The sequence below is a fragment of the Passer domesticus genome, chromosome 1 (genome assembly GCF_036417665.1).
Source record: "Passer domesticus isolate bPasDom1 chromosome 1, bPasDom1.hap1, whole genome shotgun sequence".
NCBI lineage: Eukaryota > Metazoa > Chordata > Aves > Passeriformes > Passeridae > Passer > Passer domesticus.
In genome coordinates this window covers 101828366-101840105 of record NC_087474.1, presented here as the reverse complement: position 1 = coordinate 101840105, position 11740 = coordinate 101828366, and the positions used below count along the sequence as shown (strand labels likewise).

Sequence of the window (11740 nt, the reverse complement as noted above, 5' to 3'; positions counted from 1 at the left end):
AAATTCTTCTTTATCTCTCAAACCTGCTTTTCTCCAGATTCTCTGTAAGGAGCATAAAGGTTCTATCAAAGCATAAAGGTTCAATCAAGCCAAGTCAAATTAAAAACTCTTATTATGCCTCCATTTTAGCAAAATACACATGCAAGGAAAACCACCTGTTTACTGACTGTGAGTCTGGAACTAGGAAACTTCTGCCTTTATCAGAATGAGGATTTCTCTGTATCAGTCCCATAACATGTGCCATTACTTGCTTATGGTTTTCATAAAATCAAAAGGCAGATCCCACTATCCTTGCATTAGAAGCATTTTCTTGGATTTCAGTTTCAAATTTTGCTTGGAGACACATATGAAGAAATACCACGTTTGCTGTCAAACGTTTTTATATGCTGTGAAGCTCATAGGTAGCTGGTTTAAGTACTAAAATAGCTTTTCTTTTCAATGAGGCTCAGAGAAAGCATGTATTCTCACATATTTTTGAACTGTCTTTCTTGAAATCCATAGACTAAACTGCCTTTAATTTTTTGTCATCAACACCATAAACCAAGTGCTAACATTAGCAATTGTGTCAAACTGGTAGTGAAGATAAATGTTTTGCAATTTTCACCTGAACACTATAGTATTAAAGCACTTATATGAGATTTGAAAGTACCACTCCACAGAAATTATACTGTGCTCTGCCTTCTTGCACTGTATGTTGTATTTTGTCAAGGTGAACAGAACAAATCAGTACAGCAGAAGATAAGACCACAGCAATTCATTCTAGAGTTAGAACAACTTCTACCTCTTTGAGACAGGAATATGGGTTACTGATTCCATGGTGTTTCATATCTGCATGAGATTAATAATTACTGACAGCTGTACCCAGCTGGAATTTGTTCAAAGCTACTGGATTCTTTCACTTGAAATACTCCAGCCAGGGAGTTGTGTCCTTTGATGGAGCATAAATGAGAGCATCTCTGCACGTGTAGAGGCTCCTTCCCAATGATCCCATCACAGCATTGCTTTCCATTTCCAAATGGCTGGTCTGAGCTGAAGAGCAGCTGGCTCTGGCTGAGCTGGAGCTCATTTCCCCACAGCAGCCCTCACTGAGCTCTGCTCTGCAAGGTGTTGATAACTCACCTGTGCTTTGGGTCCTGCTGGACAGGGCTGGCACAGCATCAGCATTGTCCCTCAATATTCCCCACTCAACAGTGGGCTGGGGACAGAGCCAAGACAGCAGACCCAAACTGACCAAAATTATATTCCAAACCAAATTAATATGGTTTGCAAATAAAACAAAGAGTGAGGGTGGGGAGAAGAGAGGGGTAATTGTTATTACAACGTTTGTTTTTCAGATCACTATGAGTGCTAAAGCCCTACTCTCTGGGAAGGAGGTGGACATAACCTGCTGATGGGAAGTAGAGAATAAATCTCTTGTTTTCCTTTGCTTCTCCGTGACCTTTATTAAATTGCCTTTATGTTATCCCACAAGCTTTCTTCCCTCTTAGTTTCTCCCCCCATCCCTTGTCCTGCTGAGAACGGAGTGACAGAGCAGTATGGTGGGTGCATGGCATCCAGCCAAAGTCACCCATCACAATTAAAAATTGTATTCCTCAAATTGTCACTGGAAATGACCTGAAAAGTGAACCCAGGATGTGGAAATCCTTCTTCAGTGCCTTAATCCTTCTCTAGTTTCTTAATCTTTTCTTACTCTCACAATTCAACTCCAGAGACTTCAGCTTTGAATCAAACTATCTTGGTGCATTGTGGATGCACAGTATGAACTAACTAACTAACTAACTAACTAACTAACTAACTAACTAACTACTAACTAATGGTTATATTTTACCATTATAAACATAAAATATGTAATTCTGAATGTTTATTTTAAAACCAAATATTAAAAACACATCATTAATTTTGTTCAGGAAAATTGAATTAATTAAACCTACTGACACTGAATTGATAAAAAATACATTGATTTATAGGTTTTATGACTCTCTGTAAATTCACTAAAAGCATTGTACAATCCCTTGTATAACTGATTAATCAGTCTTTCATTCAATACAATATATTTGGTACATATTATTGATAGCTTCCACCATAAAATAGTGCATACCAGTGCTTTCATTCAATATTGCAGACTACATACCCATTAAGTGCAAAAAGGGATGGTTTCTTCCTAGCAAACTAAGTCAGAAACTGATTTATAGAGATTATATACAGTAGTAAATATTTATATTCTAGTATTTTTACTTAAAATGCTTATTTGTGAAAATCAATTATTTAAAAGATGTTCATTATATATAAAAAAGACATCCATAAAAAAGACATTGTATCTGAAGTATCATGGGCTCAGGCAGATAATACATTTTTACTTAATGCTTATTTGTAAAATTGATTACAGAAAAGACACTCATTATAAAAAAAGACACTGGATCTGAAATATTGTGGGCTCATACAGATAATACACGTAACCAATATAAGTATCAAAGTTGGTGCTATCTTGTTTCTTTCTCTTACTGCAGAAAATACTTTAGCACAAGTATTTAGTGCAAGACACCTAATTTCTACAACCACTTGTGAAATATTTATGAAAGATTTTTATCACATTAACTGTGCCTTAGAATGATACTCACCCTGACCATGTCTGGGGCAGCTCTTGAGTAGTCTCAAAGCTCACCATCCAATTCTTCCTTCTTTTACCTACCATCCACTCTTTCAAAAGTTTAATTAAAACATCACTTGTTGCTATTAAAGAAGGCAGCCATGACTTTATTTCTACAGTCTAATGATAAAGCAACCTAGCTTTAATTATAAGCCATATAGTAAATTATGAAAAATAGCAATACCCTGAAGTATTTATCACAAAATAACATCCCACCGAGGAATAAAACATTATCTAATTGCAGCTGGCAGAATTCTCACCATGAATGACTTTCAATCTCTCTGCTCCTTGGATCCACTGTCCCACTTCCTCTTTGCTTTTATTCAGTGTCCTGTTTTAAGTTCTCACATTTAATCTCTTTAGGACTATTAAAAAAGAAAATAAACAATAAAAAACCCCAACAACCAAAAAAATCCACCATTATCTGGTAGCTCTGCTTGGAGCTTATGACTAACTTAATAACAATAAACACAAAAACTTCTCTTTCTCTGTGCCAACGTCTCTGAAGAACGCATTGTGGTTAAACAAACAGATCATTTTCATTCACTAAAAGTGAAATATTAACATGTTAAAAGGGACTTTGATACCTGTGGATTCGCAACACTTTTCATTTCTCACATAGTTTTTGATTGTCATATGTTTTCAATTTGTACTTATTTGAAACCTTGCCTGTCTTTGCAACAGAATGAATTTTGGCTTCATTGATTGCCTCAATGTTATCAGTGCTGCCCAGATTTTTCTTTCCAAAACCCACACACTGCTGGTGCTTTTTTATTTCTTTTGGGCTCAGAAAAATAAACAAAATTCAACTAAAAGGATCAGACTAACATTAGTCTATGTTTTTTGAAGTTGAATGGCATATTTATTGAAAATGACTCATTTGCTGGCAAAGCACAATACTGCTAAAGAGACAGGAACAACTTTACTGAATCCTCAGGTCGCTTTAGAAATCTTTACAATATTGTCAAAATTAAGCTTAGAGAAAAGATAAACATGTCTTTTCAAAAACCTGAGTGTTTGTGGAAGAGTATTCTGATGACTAGAAAAGGTAGACTGTGTGTGTCTCCTGTTGCTGATACAATTCTTATCTGAAAAAAGAAAACCTTTTTCTTACTGAAAAGGGCTGGCCATGCAAGATGGCCTCATCTTATATTTTTACTGTCATCTCATACAGGTTCTCCAGGGAAGTATCAGTTTCATTAGTAGCATAATTGAACAAATGATTGAACAATTCCTTAGGGATTAAACTCTTCTTTTTGCCTAGAAAACTATGGTGGGAGAGAACATAACATAAAATACAATTCTCTTTCATTGTCTTTTCCTTTGCCTGAGAAGAATGAATAAGAAAAATTCCCCAAATGTGACTTTCAGACATTTTGTGATGTATGTGTGTCCTTCAAAGATAGGTACTAAACCAGACATATATGTGCATTCTCTGGTTTATTGACAGAAACCAAATATGTTTTCTCATTTCTGCCATTTTTTTTATCATATATTCATGTTTCTGCTCTGGACATCACTGCTGAGATTTGGACATGTTTTCTGCCTTCCAGTTACTCCTCCAGCTGCCACAAAAAGTACCTTTATTTAATCTGAAGACAGTATCATTGTAATTTCAGAAGACATACAATCTGCATAACCAGTTTTGTAGTAGCTCACTGATAGATTTCTGAGTAAGTGTGACAATATTATGATTGTATTTATGATTGGGCTAGGGGATTTGATAATGTATCTTATGTCATCATTGCATGGAAAAGTGATTTTTATTCTGCTTCTTTAGGATATACAAGTAGTAACATTTTTTAAATCTATGCTATGCTCTGAAAACCTTTTCTTCTAAGAACCATGCCCAAACAAGCCAAAACTGCTGTTTTGTGTATACAGATCCTCACCTCACACACAATAAGGTGAAGTCATATGAATCAAAGAAAATTGAAAAGAAGTAAAATATCTCTTCTCTGTAGGTCTAAGGTGGAGAAAAATATAAGATCTTTATGTTTTATTTCTGGTTTCCATACACACAGGCTGTTATTTGGAAAGCTAACAACTTGTAGAGATTGTTCTCCCCTCACAGCCAGCATTGCCTTTGGTAAAATAAACTCAGGAACAAATTTTGGAAGTGCATTGTGCCCAGAGCCCATATAGGATCAGGAATTCAAAGCTCCTCCAGCTGACCAACATATACATTTGTCACTGGTCTGGTGCAATGACCTGACAAAGATCACACTATGACAGTTTTTGTTTTGCATTGGCTGCTGAACAGACAGGAACTGTTTCCAGTGGCCAGCTCCCGTCTGCCAGATAATGGTAATTCCACAGGCAAATCAAACCTATATTTTGCCTTCATTTTCATCTGAAATATGGGTTGATCTGTTGTAGACAAGGCAGACATTTACTACTCATTTTCCTTTATTTTCGTTTAGGAGTTGAAGCATAACATGATCCTCAAATGTAGTTAAAGTGTGGCAACAGCTGCCATTGTGACCACGACTACAGCAGCACCAGAACCACATAAATCAAGGTTTCATTCATCTTTGAGCCAGCACACAGTAGAAAGTATCCTTAAAATGGAATTCTCTTGTAGTCAAAGAAATGCATTGCTTTGTCTGCATGGGGACTAACAGGGACAAAAGCTGTCCTTAGCAAACAGAACAGTAAAGTCTTTCTTACTAATTTGCATTCAAGGGCTTTTCCCCACACCATGTCTTGGAAAAAAAATTTAAAATAATTTTTTCTACATGCTTTTTAATATTTTTCTCACTGAATTATTACTAACAAAATGAACATAACAAAACACTGCCATACACAGCAAGAGGAAAGCCAAGGCAGTCAATTTATTTGTAAAATGGTAAAGGACAATTGATAGTGTGGATAAGTATTTTATACGCATTTATTAATTCATAAACTACAGTAAATCTCATTTCATCTTTCAACAACAACTGATGTCTTCATTTTCCTTTGGAAACCCCTGCAGGTTCCATTACAAGAGACATAAATAATATGTTTTAATGAGATATGGATTGAATATGCTGGGAAAGCTGACATTTTCATCCATCATTCTAAATGTTGTTTAATGACGGATTACAAGCCTGCAATTCCTCTGATATGAGATTAAATAAAACATCAGGCTGTTTCAGCAGACTAGTCCAAGGAGATGACAATAAATCTGCTCAATTATCACATCAACAATCTGGTTTTCACTAATAAGGATATTATTATTTCATTTAGACTTGTTCAGGCATCATAGATTATTTTATTTCAGTCAGTCAATGGGAGCAAGTGCAGTATTTTATTCTCAGAGTTGCAAAGAACCAAGCTTTGAGAGAGTACAGTACATGCAGCTCAGCAGGCTTCAAGCAGACAGAAGAAAGCTACCAATCCCCTTTCAAACCAAAAATACATTGTGAAAGAACATTTTGTTTTCAACCTAGTTAAGTAATCTGAAAGCCTCAACCAAAGGATACTGTGTGAGAAGCTGACCCATTGAAAACAGTTACTGGATCCTCTGTGACTGTGCTTCACCTTGGTTCTGTTGTATATTTATAATTAAGATCATTCAGACTATCTTTTGGCCTGAAAAATTAGACTGCAAATAACTGCAACAAAAAGAATCCCTCTTTTTTCCGTGCTTCATGCTCATCAAGCAGAAAGCATGCAAAGTTTATTAGTAGAAGCCTAACACAGAGAGGATTTTCACCAGCCAGCCCTAATAAACTTCCCTTCCTAGCAATCTTTTAAAAAATGTTACATTTCACTCAGCAACCTTGTTCTCCTCAGAATGTTTTGTAATGGCAGATAATACTACAATATGGAGCATGTCCAGTGCCCAGTAAAGCTACACAGACATGGGGGAACCTTTAATAGCTGAGAAAGTTTCAATCTTCTACCCCAGACTGCAAACCAGTGGAGCAGGTGGTCCATGGAAAACACATCACCATACATGAATGATCCCTGTTGCTTTACCAGTTACTGTTCTGAAAAACAAGGGAATATTAAAAAAACTGGTTCCCCCAATCTCTAAACACCAGAAAAGTGACAGCCTTGCAGTGGTAAGTTATAATTTGTTCCTTGCAGAAGGGAATTTTCCCAATTCTGCTCCAAAACCTACTTCCCAAGAGTTCATGGACCTGACTCCTTCCCCTCTGCTCATGGGCATCCCCAGATGTCAATAAAATAGGATTTTCCTCAAAAGCAAAAACAACACAAGGTCACTTATACTCTTGTTGTGGAAACTTTATACTGAAGTTGCAGGAGATAGATGAAGAAGAGATGTGTGATGCATAGAATTTATTTCTTCCTTAGTATTACCACTAGGAGCCAGTGAAGAAGTGAAAGCTGCTGAGATGAAATGGAAAACTTCCTCCAGTGAAAAATATTCTCCCTGGCTCTTTCCTGGCCCATGGACCATCAGATAAGCTTTGATATGATAAACCAAAACAAGGACATGACACAGTCCATGATGGTGTCATCATGAAAGGATAACCACGAACTTCTCTGCAGTGCTGGACTAATTTAGCTTTAAGGCAATATGGGGATGATTCTCATTAGTAGTCAAAAAGGCAAAGAGAAATGTAATCTCTTCAGTATACAACTGTTTTGTCTTGTCTTTTTATTTCCCCTCTGATTCCCACCTTACCAATATTTTTTAACTGTAGGCTGTATGACTTTTCCTGACATAGTCAAGTCTCCCTTGGTGCAAGCTCTGTAAAGATAAAACATGAATCTCTGAACTGAAACTCTGAAATTGTCTGACTGCATTTAAAACAATTTTCATGCTCTGTTGTTATGTCAATTTTTATTCCTCAGTTTCTGTGATTTCCATGGTTAAGCCATAGTTAGGGAGGCTGAACTCTGCTTATTCGATGTAAAAATAATGGTTCTAATAATAACACAAGAAAAGATCAATGAGAACGTTGTATATTTTTTAACGTTGACCAAGACTGGTTGGTTTAGAAAAGGAAGTGTGTGTAGACAGAGGAAGCCTGGCTGTCTCTCCTTACCAAGGCAGCTCCCTTCCTCTTGCCTTACAGCCTTCCTGTCGGCACCCAGGGGTGATTTACGGAGCCAGTGGGGGAAGATTATTGCCCTCCAATGCTTTGCATGCTCCTGAGTTCCTAATTTTACTGACTGGAGAAGCACCAGATATAGCATCAGATTCTTCTGCAGGAAAAAAAATACTCACTTGGATACTGAAACTAGAATTTTTTGAACCATCTGTGCAAGTATGCAAAGGGCTCCTTGGTGCAGTGCAGGCTGAGGGAGACAAGCCCTCTTCTCATCCTGCCCAGAGGTACCTCCTACCATCTTAGTGAAAGCAGGGGAAAGCATGAAAGCAGCAAATGCCCCTCTTTGCTTCTCTGCACAGCACTAGCTGGTCCAGTGCCCTTGGCTCTGTCACAAGCAGACTTTCCTTCTCCATTGAACAAACAGGATGCAGCCAGTCCCATGCAAGCAGTCCCAAAGGCATCAGAGCAGACAGCTCCCAGCTGAGAACCCCAGCAGCAGCTCCTGTTGCCCATTCTCTGCCTGTGCTCTCCAGAAATGCTACCAAACTGAGGAGCAGACTGAGAAAGCAGATTACTGCAGAGGGCAGAGGCTAAGATGGTATTTTCCTGCTGAGCCAATTCTTGCCTTTCATAACACTGATGAGCTTATAGGTTTAACACTGATGAACTAATAGGCTGAGTGTGATGTAAGCTATCTGAAGACCATGGAAGCTTTAAAACATAGATCAGTGATGATTCACCTCCAGCTCCTTTCCACAGTAGGTGCACCCAGTTGGACAGACAAAAGCCCTGTGAAGCTGCCATCAGGCAGGACAGGTAACTCACTGCCACACATCCAGGGGCAGTTAGGAGACCTGGCAAGCACCCATCCCATCAACATCAAATGGTCCTTCTGCCACCCACTTGGTGCTGGTGGCAGGGAAGCCCTGACTCAAGGGATAGCATTACTGGGAGGTTTCTCCCATTGCAGGGGGCTGGTGCAGCTCTCTGGGCACCCTGAACCCTGCTCTCCCTTCTTATCTGCCTTGTTCACAAGCCAGGCATCTGCTTGGAGGTGTGGAACATACACAAGTTTTGTTACCAAACCTTGGTGGGATAGTTTTGTGCTTTTGCAGAAAGGCACTTTTCTCCCACCTTCCATCCTAAATGGAAAAAATTCTGACCTGTTTCAGCCCAAGGAAGTATCTGCCAACACTGAAAAGCATGACTGCATTCATCTCCAGAGTATCTAGGTGAGAATTTTTTTTTTTCTGATTTTTCAATAATTGGGAGAATTTTTGAAAGCCACAAGAAAGTAAGTTCCCTTTCTTGGACATATTTGTCCAGCCTTACCAGCTGTACTTGCATGCAGTATCTACTTCCAGGTCCAGAAAAAGCTTCTACCTCAACAAATTATTTCTGATTAGGTTCTCATTAGCTCCTCTGTCCCACCAGTAACAGTATCAAGAATATTGTAGTGCAAGATGTTATAATGGCATGGTGGAATCCTTCCTTTTTGTCTTTCATTTAAGTGTTATCACTGCAGAAACAGTATAACTTTCATTTCAATTGTTGTAATTGAGCAGTGTTTCAGCCCACTGTGCCTCCTGTTTAAGCCTCCTACTTTCTCAAATGTCAGGGTTGCACTGAAGACTTCTCAGTCACTGGGAGTCTCTTTCCTCTGAGCTGATGTTACACAACAAGCTTTGTCTCCAAGAAATAAAAAGATAAAATCTATGCATCTTCATTAATGAACATTTATTATAATCTTAGTGAACAAAACCCTGGGAAATTTACCTGCTATTTACCCCCTTTTTTTTTTTTCTTTTTAAATCCATCTGTTTATTATTTAAATCCCTATATGTTTAACATTTCCTTATTTAATTCTAGGTATATCTCTTCTCTTTTAGTAAGTTCAAGCTCTTTTCATGTAGGACTGTTTAAGATTGGCTGGGTTCTCACAAGAAATTGCTTCTCTTGATAACTGGATCAAAGAATTAATAAAATTATGCCTCCAATTGTACATGATTTCCACAAGTACAGGTTACTGTACTTACTGATTTTCTCACATTCACATTTGTATAAATCCTTTGGACTGTATAGATGCCATATTATGCTACTTAATAAAGAAAATAAATCAAATTACAAATGTCAGGCCAAGAACTGTTTAGTTTGGTTTAACTTTGCTGTTTCTACCCCTTTAAGTTGTAGTTGCTGTATTCAGCAGATATTTTACCTTTTACATCACTGATTAAATTAAAAGGCAAATTAATTTAAAGACTCTGCTCTTGATTGTCAGCAATTTAGATGCTTATTAAGTGGTTTAAACTACATTTAATTAAAGATGTATTGCTTCACATCCAGTAGTCAGTGAAACATTCAGTGTTTATGTCTTATAAAGTATTACCACTTCTGTAGTTCAAGAATGCTTTCAAAGGATGTATGCATAATTTCCTCATTTTAAAAGAATGACTAACCATTAATTGCACTGAATTGAGTCTTCCTCTTACCTACTGTTTATAATTATAAAAATGAATTGGCCCATACAAAATATTATGTCTTTGCTTGCTCTTATGTCCCCCCCTCACTATCTATTCCAAAGGTTAGGAAAGAGTGCTGATCAAACGAGGAGTCAGCCAATGCTAGAAATGGATCTGGAGCTTAGGCATTGAGATAGATCACACACTACTCTGAAAGCTTTTTTTTCCTGCTTTTTTATCCCTTATTTCAGAACAACAGGAGTCAGCCTCTTTCATGTCTTCCAAAATAGTCCAGCAGGTGCAGCCACATAACCAAAAGCAGGCATAATAAAGAAGGCCACATAATCTGGTGTTTCTTGATGATGAAACACAAGCTTATTGTACTTTTCCTCTCTCAAACTGTTAGAAAGGTCCAACTGCCTTCACCTTCCCCACAAATCCTTTGGCTGGAAATACCAGGGAGGGGGAGGAGGTGTAAGCCCTGACAACAAACCCCATGACATTTCTTCAAAGGCTTAGTAAGGAACAAGATTGTCATGGAGCAAATCATAATATGTGATCCGTGCCAGCCCCATTTTAAGCTCAGAAGGAAAAGCCTGGCAGTTGGAAAATTCTGGCAGTTGTATCTATTTTTCACTTTATTACAGAACTATTTATTTTGGAATAGAAAGAAGAGATTATGGGCTCAACACGAGTTTAATAATGTATCAGTGCTTTCTCCCTCCTTGTTTTTGCAGCTGAGTTATTATAAAATAATGGGATATGCTACAAGCAATCAAGGATTGGACATCCTTCCAAAACAGGCTGTTCTCTTTCACCTTTAATAAAAGGAATTTGCTGTTTAAAGAAGTGAAAGAAGAACAGGAGATCTCTGCAGCTGATTTCTGTTCAGATGAATTAACATCCTGAGGCTTATTTGCTTGTTTAGTAAAGTCACCTGGGCCTCCTGCTGAGTGAAAGGAAAACCACACCTTCCTCAGGCCTCCCTGTTCCTGTGACAAGAGGAAAAGCTGGTTAACTTATTGAGGAGAGGTTTAGACTGTACATCAGGAAAGAGTGGTCAAACACTTTCACTGGCTGTAAACTACTGTCAGAGAGTGTAATAATGGGTACGGGTGGAAAAGAACACCAGCAGTCATCTAGCTCCTGGATCAACCACAGTCAGTCCACTGGGGCACATTAAGTAAGGAGTGAGTTTTGAATATCCCCAGTGAGGGAAACTCCACCCCATCTTTGGGCAGCCTGATCCAGTGCTCAACCACATGCACAGTAAAGAAGTTCTTCTTCATGTTTCAGTTGAACTTCCTTCTTTGCATCTGTTTCCAAAACAAATTAAGTCCCCCAAACCAAGTCTGTTTCGCCCATAACTGGAAAGTGTCTTTATCTCAACCCATGAGCTTTCCTAGTTTTTTGGGGGTTTTTTTCTGATTTCTTCCTCCCACCTCATTGGGAAAGGGGAGTGAGAGAGTGGCTAGGAGGCAGACTGGCTACCAGGTGGAACCAAGCCACCACAGTAGTGCTGCAAGTTGCTTTTAAGCTTTGGGCTCAAGACCAAAGACAAACAACAACAACAAAAAGAAGAATTTAGGCTGTCAAACTCCGTTCACATCACTGACAGGTTATCTCTC

At 38.1% G+C, this 11740-nt stretch overlaps 1 long non-coding RNA gene across 1 annotated transcript; it reads left to right on the top strand.

Annotated features, from left to right (window-relative positions):
* Positions 1 to 3433: 3433 nt before the first annotated feature.
* LOC135307205 (uncharacterized) lies at positions 3434 to 8340 on the top strand. Its single transcript, XR_010367933.1, has 3 exons — positions 3434 to 4320; positions 5071 to 5203; positions 6962 to 8340. It is a non-coding gene; the product is annotated as an uncharacterized LOC135307205 (long non-coding RNA).
* The last annotated feature ends 3400 nt before the right edge of the window (positions 8341 to 11740 follow it).